Consider the following 13,253-nt stretch of genomic DNA (forward strand, 5'->3'; position numbering starts at 1 on the left):
TCAATACAAAAAAAGACAAACTTTTTTCCACTTCTATATTCTATTCTCCATTGTGTCAATAACTTACAAAAAAATCATTTTTTAGTAATGACACAATGAAAAACTAGGTTTTAATGTTTTCCTTTTTTTCAAAATTAGCAAAACAAAAAAGTTTTTTTTCTATTTTTTTTCATAAAAGCGAAACATATAAACCTAGAATATATTATGCTGAAGCGATCGACATCAAATCAAAGTAATTTGTTAAGATTTAGTTATTGGAAACCGTTTTCCCCCGAAATGGAATTTCATAGAAAAAATTACCGTTATTTCGTTAGATTCGAAATGCTATTCTCCCATCTTAATTTGTTAGTATACTTTGGCAAAAGATAATGCCTATAGAATGGTTTTTAGGTTTGTTCATGGTTTTTAAAATTACTAAAACGAATAATTAGTGTCGAGTAGCTGAAATACACGAACAACGTTACTAATAAACGTCAGTTGCCTTCATCGAGTGACGTCATCACGGTCTGTCGAATACGTGCCAAAAATTATGAACATGTCAACCGCTAAAAATGTTTCAATATTCTAATTATTTTTATTAATGTAATTGAAGGTTTATAAAAGTATTTTTATTTTTTCCGGTGTTCAACCGATATAAATAATTATAAAAAAAAAAAAACAAATAGTAAAATTAGGTCTTCAAGTAAAAATTACAAACTAAATTTAAAAATGAACTATAAATAGAAAACTTGCCCCAAATCGCCGTCTATCGGCAGCGTGCAACGAAGGCCGGCAGAATTGCCACATTGTTAGCAATGCTGATCCGCTGTGATATGATGTAGATATGACCCAGCCCTTTGGTCATAGCGTCAGGTCCACCTGCGGCTACATTCTTTGAAGACTCTGTGGGCACTTTCCCCCAAGGCGCCCAAGGCAAGGTAGCGTAGCGTAGACAAGGCTGAACGTAGGACCTTGAGTCTTAGGAAATAGGGACCATCATTCGATGGAAAGAGGTACCTACAGTTACATACTTACTCATCAAAAGTGTGCTGTGCAGTCGGGCCAAGGCCCTGATCAGTCGTTCCGCTTCGTTCTGCGCTTTTTGGCGCGGGCCGTACATTCGTAAGTGACGGAGCAGTTACATAATTACATAGCAGCAGAAGCGTAGTGACAATTCTTGGCTTATTTCTTTCCGCCTGTTAAAATAAATTTATTCATAGTTTGAACAAAATTATGCAATAAATGGAACTCCACTGATGAATAAATAATATATAAATATTATAGAACATTATTACACAAATTTACTAAGTCCCACAGTAAGCTCAATAAGGCTTGTGTTGGTGGTACTTAGACAACGATATATATACAATATAAATATTTATAAATACTTAAATACATAGAAAACATCCATGACTCAGGAACAAATATCCATGCTCATCACACGAATAAATGCCCTTACCAGGATTTGAACCCGGGACCATCGGCTTCGTAAGACAGGGTCACTACCCACTAAGCCAAACCGGTCGTTGAAAACTGACGGAAAACTAGATACTAGAGCATAAGTAAATGATAATTTATATTCATGGTGATGTAAATTGTAAGTTAATGAATACAGTCATGGATACTTTAGACAACATGATATTATATCTAGAGATGGTCCGAATATTCGGCCAAATTATTCGGTTCATCTGTATCATCATCACATGATATACGTGAATCATATCATCATATGATATGTATTCGTGTAATGAAAACAAATGTTTGTTACTGACTCATGGGTGTTTTCTATGTATTTAAGTAATATTTATTTATCTACATACGTATATATATCGTCGCCTAGAACCCATAGTACAAACTTTGCTTAGTTTGAAGTTAGGTCGATTTGTGTAAGATTGTCCCCCCCCCCCCCCCCCCCCCCCCAATATTAATCTATTTATATTTTATAATTGTAATAAACCATTTTAAAAACGCTTTAATGACATTATCAGCTAAAGACGAAAGGAACTTACTTGAAAAATAATCGCATTAATTCCTTTATATGCTAGGAATATGAAATGAATAATTCCAAGGAATAGAGCAAATGTAATCTGAAACGTTAAATTACATTAGGAATCAAGTGTACAGTGTGTAGTAGCGTAGATATAATAGAATAGCTATATGAATTATATTTAATTTTATTTCAGGTAGAAGTCATGAAGACTTTCAACTCCTCTAATGTTAACTCTAGCAGTGATATTTCAATATACATTTTTTAACACAAGTTTTCACCAAGGCAGTTTGCAATAACCATTAAAATTAAATTAAAAAAAATCAGACGCATTATGCCGTAAAAAATCCATTTTATACCAAAATTACCTTACATCATAGTGAAAAAGAGCTGATACTCTTCAAACTGCTGGATCTATCGCAAGGAAACTCACTTTCACTTAACATAAACCGCATTGGAATCGGTCCATCCTTTTGAGAGTTACGATGACACAGAGAGACACACGGACAGACATTGTTTTGCGTCGGCGGTAAAAAACTAGTTTTGACTGTTAAATACTACAGACCAATTCGAACGTACACTGACATCAGAATGATATGATGCCTATTATTATTTTTATTATCTGTATGTCTTTCCATATCTCGGGATCATGGGGTTCCGAACCTTTGGGAGGCATGCGTGAGGACGAAACCAACAGCGCAGAGGCCCTTTCAGACAAATTTGATATTATGTAATACACCAGCTAGAACCCATTCACGGGTACAAATAGATACCCGTAAATGGGTCCCAGCTGGTGTAGGGGCTATTGTAAATAAAGTGGAGAAGAGGGCCGGTTATGGTGTTGAATTCGGCTGGTCAAAAGATTAGGCTATTGTAAAGAGGTCCGTGCACCTGCCATAACAATGCTCAAACACGTTATCGAGGCAGGTGGTGACTTGCCGCTGATTAGATGGGCCCCTGAAACTGCCGTCGTAAAGACGACCAGGAGCAACACCAATTTTAATGTGGCTGTAAACAGCCACTGTGCCAACTCGCGTCTTATGCATCCCACTTCCACCCCTGGAGCATATAGCTCTAACGACTCTTCCCTGGATGACCAATGCAGGCAAGCCAGAGCTGAGTGTCCTGCGGCTCCCCTTGGGGTCCACTCCGACCGACGAAGACACGCCGGAGATGGAGACCCTAACCGACTCTCGGGAGCACTCGGGTCCGTGGGGTCGTTACTCCCCAACAGAGTGCCACAAGCTCTGCGGGCTTATTATTATTATTATGTAATTATAGGCGAGCAGCTATTTAGCTGATGAGCCAATGTCACATAGTGTCCAGTATTATACAGTTCAAAGTTTGTATTATGAATATTATGATGTTATTTGGTTATCGTACGTCTCGCCCGCGCCAATTCAGTCATGAAAAGTACAGGTACGAGCGAAATGCACGATAACTTGAAATAAATTAATTAGATATTATTCTGATATCAGTATACGTTCGAATTGACCTGCTAGTTAAAACTATAAGTAGTTGTCACTAAGGCGTTTCGGTACCCCTAGTGTAAATATTTTCGACAGCGAAACGTGACGTACGCGTTTGCGTTAAGTGTCATTTTGTATGAGATTTTTGAGTTTCCAAAACGTCCCGCTTGGCGCGCTCTTTCTAAATCCAATACAAAATGAGACTAAACGCAAACGCGTACGTCACGTTTCATAATCGAATTTATTTACACTAGGGGTACGGAAAACTAGTTTTAAGTAAGTGAAAACGCGTTTTTACCAAGGCGATACAGAAAACTAGTTATAACAAGGTAAAACGCGTTTTTACTTAAAACAGGTTTTTACGGTAGCATATTTACTAAATTCGATACCTAGGTATCGATGGGCGGATGTGGTGGACACGGATCTGCACGAGCTCCAGTTTGAAGACTGGCGAGAAACGGCACAGGATCGGGATCAGTGGCCGAGCAGTCGTGTTGGAAGCCAAGACACACTTTGGGTCGCTGCGTCAGAGGAGTAAGTAAGTAAGTATATTTACTAAATTACCTGAATACCGAAGCACTTTGTAAGCTGATATCTACACACAGACAAGTGGTGAGCTATAGTAGCAGAATTTCCTATATTCGCTCGAACTTCTTCTGTTGATCTCTTCTGTGCAATCTCACAAACCAAATCACTATTTTCTAATATTATTAATGATTTTTCTACAGCCAGATTTATAAACTTGACACCTATGCAGACTATGTCGATCAACACAATAACACACAGGAGCTCTATAAAGTAACGGTACTCTATAATAACAAACTCAAATGTGTGAATTGCAAATGTCATATAAGCCCCCGTGGGCCACCGTGCATTTACAATATCTTGCATGACATCAGTCAAATATTTCAACATTATTGTCGTATTATTTATGACAAACAAACAAAATAGTGTTATTCCGCATATTTTTGCCTTTTTAAGTATGCTTGCATTTCTATACACGATTTTATCTCATCATATATTGCTGTAATATGCAAATATAATATTTTATATTCTGCAGCATTTTTTATCGCAAGGAAGATAACTAAAATTGAGTTAACCCTTGACAAACTCAAAAAACATGTATGAAATGCTGTATCCATATTTAGATCATCTTGGATGAAAGAAAATGATGCGTAAATCCCATGACTAATAACGACCAGTTCTATAGTTACACACATAATTGCAAATACCTTATGATATTTATTTAAAAATAAGAAATTCCTATATATACATGTAATATTTTCGGCCACGACAACCCTTCTGATTATATCCATGGCTGGTCAAAGATTGATCGTATTTCGGAAGTCATTATTCCACTACTGGTAAATTAGATTGTTGAAAAGTAATCAAATGTATGGTGGCGTTTAGTAACTGTCGAAAAGCAATTGTCTTGATTGGGCAATTTCCAATGATGATTCCATTATCTTATTTGGAAAACAAACAAAATAAGAAAGTATGTTGCAAGGTAATAAAAGGTAGCTAATATTCTTAAGTGGTACGTATATTTGGTGTGAATAAAATATGACTCTGATAGATGATTTACTATAAAAGCAATTAACATTAAGATGAGGTTAAAGCAATACTGACCAAATGTCATATCAAAACACGAAAATTAGATCATATTTGCCAGGACAGACACTCACAAAATCTTTAAAACTTACAGTTGGCTCGATAGAAAAAAATCACGAAAACATGTCTGATTTTCATTAAAATAAAAGATAAAATATTTGACATAATTTCAAAGTTTAAGCATTTCTTTAATCTCTCTTCTTCCTAGCGTTGTCCCGGCATATTGCCACGACTCATGGGAGCCTGAGGTCCCTTTGACAACTAATCCCAAGATTTGGTGTAAGCACGAGTTTTTACGAAAGCGACTGCCATCTGACCTTCCAACCCAGAGGGTAAAACTAGGCCTTGTTGGGATTAGTCCGGTTTCCTCACAATGTTTTCCTTCACCGAAAAGCGACTGGACACAGATTACGCATGCAGCTTACGCATTTCTATAATCATGTTACGTATACGAGTAAGTATATTTATTTGCGTGATAACCGCACCTATTACAATTCTTATTCCATCCGAGTTCACTATTTTCATAACCCTAAAATCTAAAATAAAGAAAACCGTTAATATAATTGCGACAACGTTTGTTCAAATTTTCCTTCACATTCTTTGGGATCGTATAAATGGCCATACAGATGCCTAGCACGAACGCGTCGTCGCGAGGAAGATGACAAATAGCACTGCAATCCAAAATACAGACACTTGTGATGAGCACACGTTTTAGGCATGTCGGTAAGTCTTCTCTTAATCCTTCGTCGAAGGTGCCAATTCAAGAAGCGATGACATTAGAAATTGTACATAAAGGTCCTGGATTTGAATCCCGTCTCGTACCAATGAGTTTTTCAGAACTTATGTATGATATATGATTTGAAATCAACCAGTCACATTTCGTTGAAGAAAAACTTTGTAACGACATCGGACTTGTCCAAAACAAGCTTTCCGTCTCTGCAAAGAGCCAGAACAACGCCAAATACATATATTATAAGTAATTATAAATTCAGGTTACTCGTAAAGGCGTTCCAAAATTGAAGCGCTTAAATTGTACAAATTCTACAGTTCCTCTATTGTCGCACCTAGGCAAGAGAGAAATATGCGCGTGACAACAATCTCCCGCACATCGAATGAGAAAGAAACAAGCTTATGTTCTTAACAACAAGTGTAAGAAAGACGGATGGATTGTAAAAAAATAATCAATAAAACAGATTCATCAATCGTTTCTTTTCTTTTCTTTTCTTATATATTTTTACTGAAGTGTGCTATTAAAGAGTATTCTATCTATCTATCATTCGTAGGTAATGTTTCTCATTATATATAAGTATTAACTATCTATAGACCGTTTCATACATGAAGACGCGTGCCGTAATTCGTAATGTCATGTTATTAAAGGTTAGATTTGACAAATCTACGCGTCATCGTGGATGACACGATCTATACAGTTATATCATTAGTCAGTAGTTTCATTGCACAAAAGTTAAGAATATCGCTTAGAGAAATCATTCATTATCATTGTGCAAGGCTGGTAAAAAGATAAAGATCGCTTAGAGAATAGCTCCCACCCAACCATAATTCGTCGACAAGGGCCGATTGTCGGCCCAATTCGAACAATGCTTGCTAGATGTCACAGCGATACGATACCGATCGTGTCAAAAGTGACGTTATTGGTTGGACAAATGTCGCTTTTGACACTAACGGATCGGTATCGTGTCGCTATGACGTCTTATAAGCATTGTTCGAATCGGGCCTTGAGTCCCCACCAAATTCGGGATTAGACATTGTACAGTGCTTAGTGCTGTTCCCCGTCTTACATGCAGATAGGTGCCAAATCTCCCTTATGTGGCTGTATGATTCCTGCCAGAGACCGAAATTATTGTGGCATTTTTGAACTGTCATACGGCGTTCTCATTTATCGACTTCCGATACACTTACTTATATCGATAAAATGTAGAACACAACATATGTATAATGTTTATTTCAATCTTATGTGCTAATATTACAATAAAATATATTTATACACACATAATCAATAAAAATCATTACAAAAAAACTTAAATAAATCACTACTATTACAAGAAAAAAAAAAGCGGCCAAGTGCGAGTCGGACTCGCCCATGAAGGGTTCCGTACCATTTATGACGTATTAAAAAACTACTTACTAGATCTGGTTCAAACCAATTTTCGTTGGAAGTTTGCATGGTAATGTATATCATATATTTTTTTTAGATTTTTCATTCCGTTATTTTAGAAGTTACAGGGGGGGGGGACACACTTTTTTTCACTTTGGAAGTGTCTCTCGCGCAAACTATTCAGTTTAGAAAAAAATGATATTAGAAACCTAAATATCATTTTTGAAGACCTATCCTTAGATACCCCACACGTATGGGTTTGATGAAAAAAAAAATTTTTTTTAATTTTTATGACGTATTAAAAAAAAACTACTTACTAGATCTCGTTCGAACCAATTTTCGGTGGAAGTTTGCATGGCAATGTATATCATATATTTTTTTTAGATTTTTCATTCTGTTATTTTAGAAGTTACGGGGGGGGGGGGACACACTTTTTACCACTTTGGAAGTGTCTCTCGCGCAAACTATTCAGTTTAGAAAAAAATTATATTAGAAACCTCAATATCATTTTTAAAGACCTATCCACAGACCCCACACGTATGGGTTTGATGAAAAAAGATTTTTTGAGTTTCAGTTCTAAGTATGGGGACCCCCAAAATTTATTGTTTTTTTTTCTATTTTTGTGTAAACATCATAATGCGGTTCATAGAATACATCTACTTACCAAGTTTGAACAGTATAGCTTTTATAGTTTCGGAAAAAAGTGGCTGTGACAGAATCGGACAGACAGACGGACATGACGAATCTATAAGGGTTCCGTTTTTTGCCATTTGGCTACGGAACCCTAAAAACAAGCGCCACTATACAAACTCAATCACACAACATATTATAAAGTTATATAATAGTTAATAGATGTTGGATTGTAAATGAAGTAAATTTAAGCATATAATTATTATGGAAAAAGCTACTTATTTCGTTTATAAAGGAACTAATGAAATATTAGTTAACACTAAAACAGACTGAATGTGAAATTGAAAAAAAAGACGGCGCTGTAGTAATTAAATGTAAAACTATTAAGTTTTCATTGTATTTATTGCACGCACATATTTATTTCGCATTTTCAACTACTCAAAAGTTATCTGGAAGATATTGCTTTTTAGCGATAAGACCGCTTAATTGTTATTTATCGTTACTTTAAATCTTTCTTAATATGTTGAATTCTACATTGTATCGATATAGGTATATCGAGAGTCGATAAATGAGAAATCCCTGATAACAATTCAAACTGCCACGAAAATTCCGGCCCCTGACACATTTTAAGAGGCTGTCAATACCTAAAGCGCGCAACTGTCTATTTGTATCGGAGTAAATGAGATAGCACTGTCGCATGTTACTGGGCCTGGGCAAGGGAATAATAAGAAAATTATTTAAATGCTTAGGGCCTGTTTGAGAATGTCCAAGTAAATGATTGGATAACTAATTAACAAATAAACTGCCAGATAAAACTTCCTACAAAACTAAGCACTTTATCTACCAAATAATCTTATTTCAAGATTGTGAAACGCCATCCATGACTTTATTCGTCAGATAAGTGGCAAGTAGCTTATTCAGGACTTTACTTGGACATAGTGAAACAGGCCCTTAGTGTCCATAGTGTATCTCACACTAACCATAATTAACCCCAAGACGTAGATTCTTAAAATCAATGATGGGATCATAAATATCATCATCAGAACTAAATTTTGACAAAAATGGGACTAATCTGTAAGTACATACTTTCAATTACAATAAAAAGAAATCTTCGAAATCGATCGAGAAAATTAAATGACTGATTTTGGAGGTACCTCCTCTTTTTGGAATTTTGAAGTCGATCAAAAATGTATGTGACGTTCCACGACGAAAGACCTTATGGCGGTTGGCGGTTACGTCGTTTAGTACGGCATTAGTATTGAGTCGCCGCTAATAATAGCGTAAGCGCCAACCGCCATAAGGTACATTTCGTCGTGGAACGCCACATATATACCTATGTTGGAAAGATATCCAATAAGATAAATAAATATCCTCCTGGAGATCTATTTAAAATGAGCGATGAAACTCGATTATGGTTGCGTTTTACAAGCGTAGTGCGTACATAATGTTAATCATTCATTATCGTCTGTGATTTCGACGTTTGTGTTTGACGAGGGAACATTTAAGAGGGTGCTAAGTTTTATGAATGAAAGGGTCTTATCAGAGCATATGCTAATATCCAGCATTACAGTTAGCCCTCAGATAAGATCAGCTGTGGTGGAGAGATACGACGCTCGTTAGGGAGAGCGTCTTTCGCCACATCTGCGTACGGACGCCGATATGAATATTACAAGACATCGTGGCACGCCCAGAAACACAGTAAAGTAATTTACAGTAAGTAAGAGAAAACAAATCAAGTCAACTATACCTCTCGTCGAATGATAATGATCCTTATGTTAGTTCCTTTAAGTCTGTTTTGGTCACTGACATATATGTATATTACTAGATAGGCTATCGAGAAAAAATTGTGTCCGCCATTTTCGGCGTTTGACGTCTGTCACTATAAAGCTAAAGAATAAGCGTAGCTAGCCAGAGGCGAAATTTTTATGATAACTGTTCATTTTCTGCCTACATACGCACTGTAAAGAATCTAGATAAATGTATTTATTTCCTTAGAATAGTTTTGATTTTTTATACGTTAGATATGTGACACTGGCGATATTTAAATTTATAGAAATAGTCATAAAACTCTTTCTATTTGACTCTCGTACTCGTAGCCATTTTTATCAAATCGCGCTTGCATCATAATATACTCTCTAAATATACGAAAAACACTACAAAAAAAATACGAAATAAAGAGTAATATGTATATCATTATTGTGTATATAATCTGCAAACAATAAGGTAGGTAATCATTACAACCTACGTGTTACATCTGCGAAATATAATCTATGCGCCAAAGGAATTAAGAACGATATCAGAAGCACAAAGTTTTTCGCCAATCGCCAGAACACAACAAAAAACAAGCGACCGATTAAGTAGAGAATCTATAATTATGATCTAAACTTATATGCACGAAATTACAATGTTAAAAAAAAAAATAATTAGGACAACCCCGCTTCCGATCAAATTCGTCATCCATGATCCACAATCGTCCGAAAGGCTCATAATAGCCTTCTAAAGTTCAAAATATAAATATTTATAACCACAGTTACTTAAGTACTGTTATTTTTTGATTGTGACAAAGCCCTGCAAAGGGTATTTGTCGTAATAAACGGCATTGTCGTTATCCCCAAACTGCTGCAAGCCACACAAGTCACATAATAACGGTAATTTACCCCACAACGATGTTTGCGTCGTTTACTACGCGTTATTTATATTAGCCCGCCGTCCATTAAATGGGAATTTAACAAATTTCCATTTAATTTTTATTACACGGTAAAACAAAGTGGGCTTAATGCCGATAGGTATTATCTAGAGTCAGACCACGTTAAGTTGGCAACGATTTTGACAGCCCAGCCTGTGCAAGTGTTAAGTAAACGTTATAATGTCATGGAAGCTTGACGTTTAAAATAAGACTTGCACTGTCGCGGTTGACAAAATCGCTGCAAACTTATCTTGGTCTAACTCTACCAGTCAATCATCGGGCCAAACAGGTATTACACGTTTTTCATTGAGTCAGGCCAAGTCAGACCTAGTTTACTCTGCAAAAACTGCATTGGCACAGTGTGGTATTATATTTAATTTCTATATAATTAGACGCTTATGTAATAATTTTGACACTTTGTTTGTCAAAGTCGGTGCACTCATCTGTACGTGTTTCCAGAAACTTTGTCAAAGTCGGTGCACTCAACTGTACGTTTTTCCAGAAACTTTATCAGTCGGTGCACTCACCTGTGCGTTTTTCCAGAAACATTGACAAAGTCGGTGCACTCAACTGTGCGTTTCTCCAGAAACTTCCTGCCTCGCACAGCTAAACTCGCATGAACTGTCGCCTGCGGTATTTCCGGACCGATACGACCTTCAAACCTTTACAGAGCGTACTCCCATCTTAAAGCTGGCAACGCACTTATAAACCTTCTGATGTTGCGGGTGCCTATAGGCGACGGTAATTGCTTACCATTAGGCGATTCGTCTGCTAGTTTGCCTCCTATATCAGAAAAAGACTAACAAGTGATAAACTTGTAAAAATAACAACAATAATAATTCACCGTTTCACCAATTTCATCATACTTATTACAAGCTTTTATTTAACCCACACTATACCCAAGCCATTTTCCCGAATGAAGGTTGAGGGAGGCGCTGGCTGAGATACGCATCACACTCGTGAACAGGTGCTGTTTGTGGAGACCGGTCTGTTTAAGCTTACACGGGCTACATGTTATGTTATAAATATGTAACTTTACTTTTGAGTGGCATTAACGTGAGATACTTCATTCAGTTATTGTCTGTTTGTCTGATTTAATTTCTTAACTTTTAATTATTTATATAAGCGTAAGTATACTCATAGTAATCTCGATTTTTATAAAGAAGTGCATAATTAACAAGCTTTAAATTATTTTATTGTCAATAACAATATACATAATGGATATATACAGATGATTACTATAACTAGCTTATATCTAAAATAGGCCCTTGAGGCATTGTACCAAGGATGCTGGCGGCATTTCCTCGTAATAATAATAATAATTCAAGTCTTGGAGGCCCTTTACATCTCTAAAGAATTTTAGTATTTGTTGTTTGTATTTTTTTATCATAGTTTTTTTGTGTAATTCGACATTTAGAGACTGTATACTTTTGTAGTTCTTTTTTTTTACAGAGTTACAAAGTACGTACCTGTAGCACCCACGTCAAGTTTAGTATTATTTAATAAATGATACTAAAGAGTCACTCTGCGTAATATCATTCTGCCAAATGTTACTCTGCCAAAGGGCCGTCTACGAATCTGTCTGCAAAACGAAAATCAGCGTATTTTTTCGCGCAATCAATAGGGCAATAGTTATATTATACTTATAGTTCATGTCATCCACGATGACGCGTAGATTTGTCAAATGATATTAAGATTTTACGAGTCAAGGAACGCGTTATTGTGAATGACACGAACTATAATGGCAGGTGGTGTACCACAAAAATAAACACGCCCTTGTATGAAGATTGAAAGTCTATCTCATTTGCCTGTCTTTTCCAAAGGAAATAGTTTCAAGCCTTGTTATCTAAATTGTATTTCCTACACCTGTGCTCATTACTTCCTGTACAATCTCTGAAAGCTTTCCTAGTGATGCGGCTTTACTTGAGCAGGCTATGAAAAAGAAGGTAAAAGTCGAATAGATGGATCAAATACATTTTAGAAAAAGGTACTCTAGACAATACATTCAAAGTACTACTCCGATACATTTAGGTCTTTTTTTTATACTACGTCGGTGGCGAACAAGCATACGGCCCGCCTGATGGTAAGCATTCTCCGTAGCCTATGTACGCCTGCAACTCCAGAGGAGTTACATGCTCGTTGCCGACCCTAAAGCACTAGTTTTTACGAAAGCGACTGCCACTGATCTTCCAATCCAGAGGGTAAACTAGACCTTATTGGGATTAGTCCGGTTTCCTCACGATGTTTTCCTACACCGAAAAGTGACTGGTAAATATCAAATGATATTCCGTACAAAAATCCGAACTCATTGGTACGAGCCGGGGTTTGAACCCGCAACCTCCGGATTGCAAGTCGCACGCTCTTACCACTAGGCCACCAGCGCTTGGCGCTTTGATTTCGATGAATTTATATCCAGTTTTTCTTATTCGAGTCTTAAGTTCTGAAAAATTGTATCCCGTTTGTAAAGGTAGAGCGTAAAAATTAGCTTTTAGAACGGTACGGGTCCGTGCAGAGGCCAGGCATATAGGAAGCATCAAGTGATCACCTATACACCGATCATAGAACACGAAGTGTCGGACGCCCCGACTCGGGCCCGAGCCGTTCTAGCGTTAGTCATTGTTTACTTTGCGATGTCGATAGGAAAGATAGGTAGTATGTGTATGAAAAGTAAATATATAATTATGTATATACTAATAAATGATAAAATCATCATTATCGTTATTACTACTATTCTACCTATATACTATTACTATGCGTAATATACTATTACTATTACTG

The sequence above is a fragment of the Cydia pomonella genome, chromosome 9 (assembly GCF_033807575.1).
Source record: "Cydia pomonella isolate Wapato2018A chromosome 9, ilCydPomo1, whole genome shotgun sequence".
NCBI lineage: Eukaryota > Metazoa > Arthropoda > Insecta > Lepidoptera > Tortricidae > Cydia > Cydia pomonella.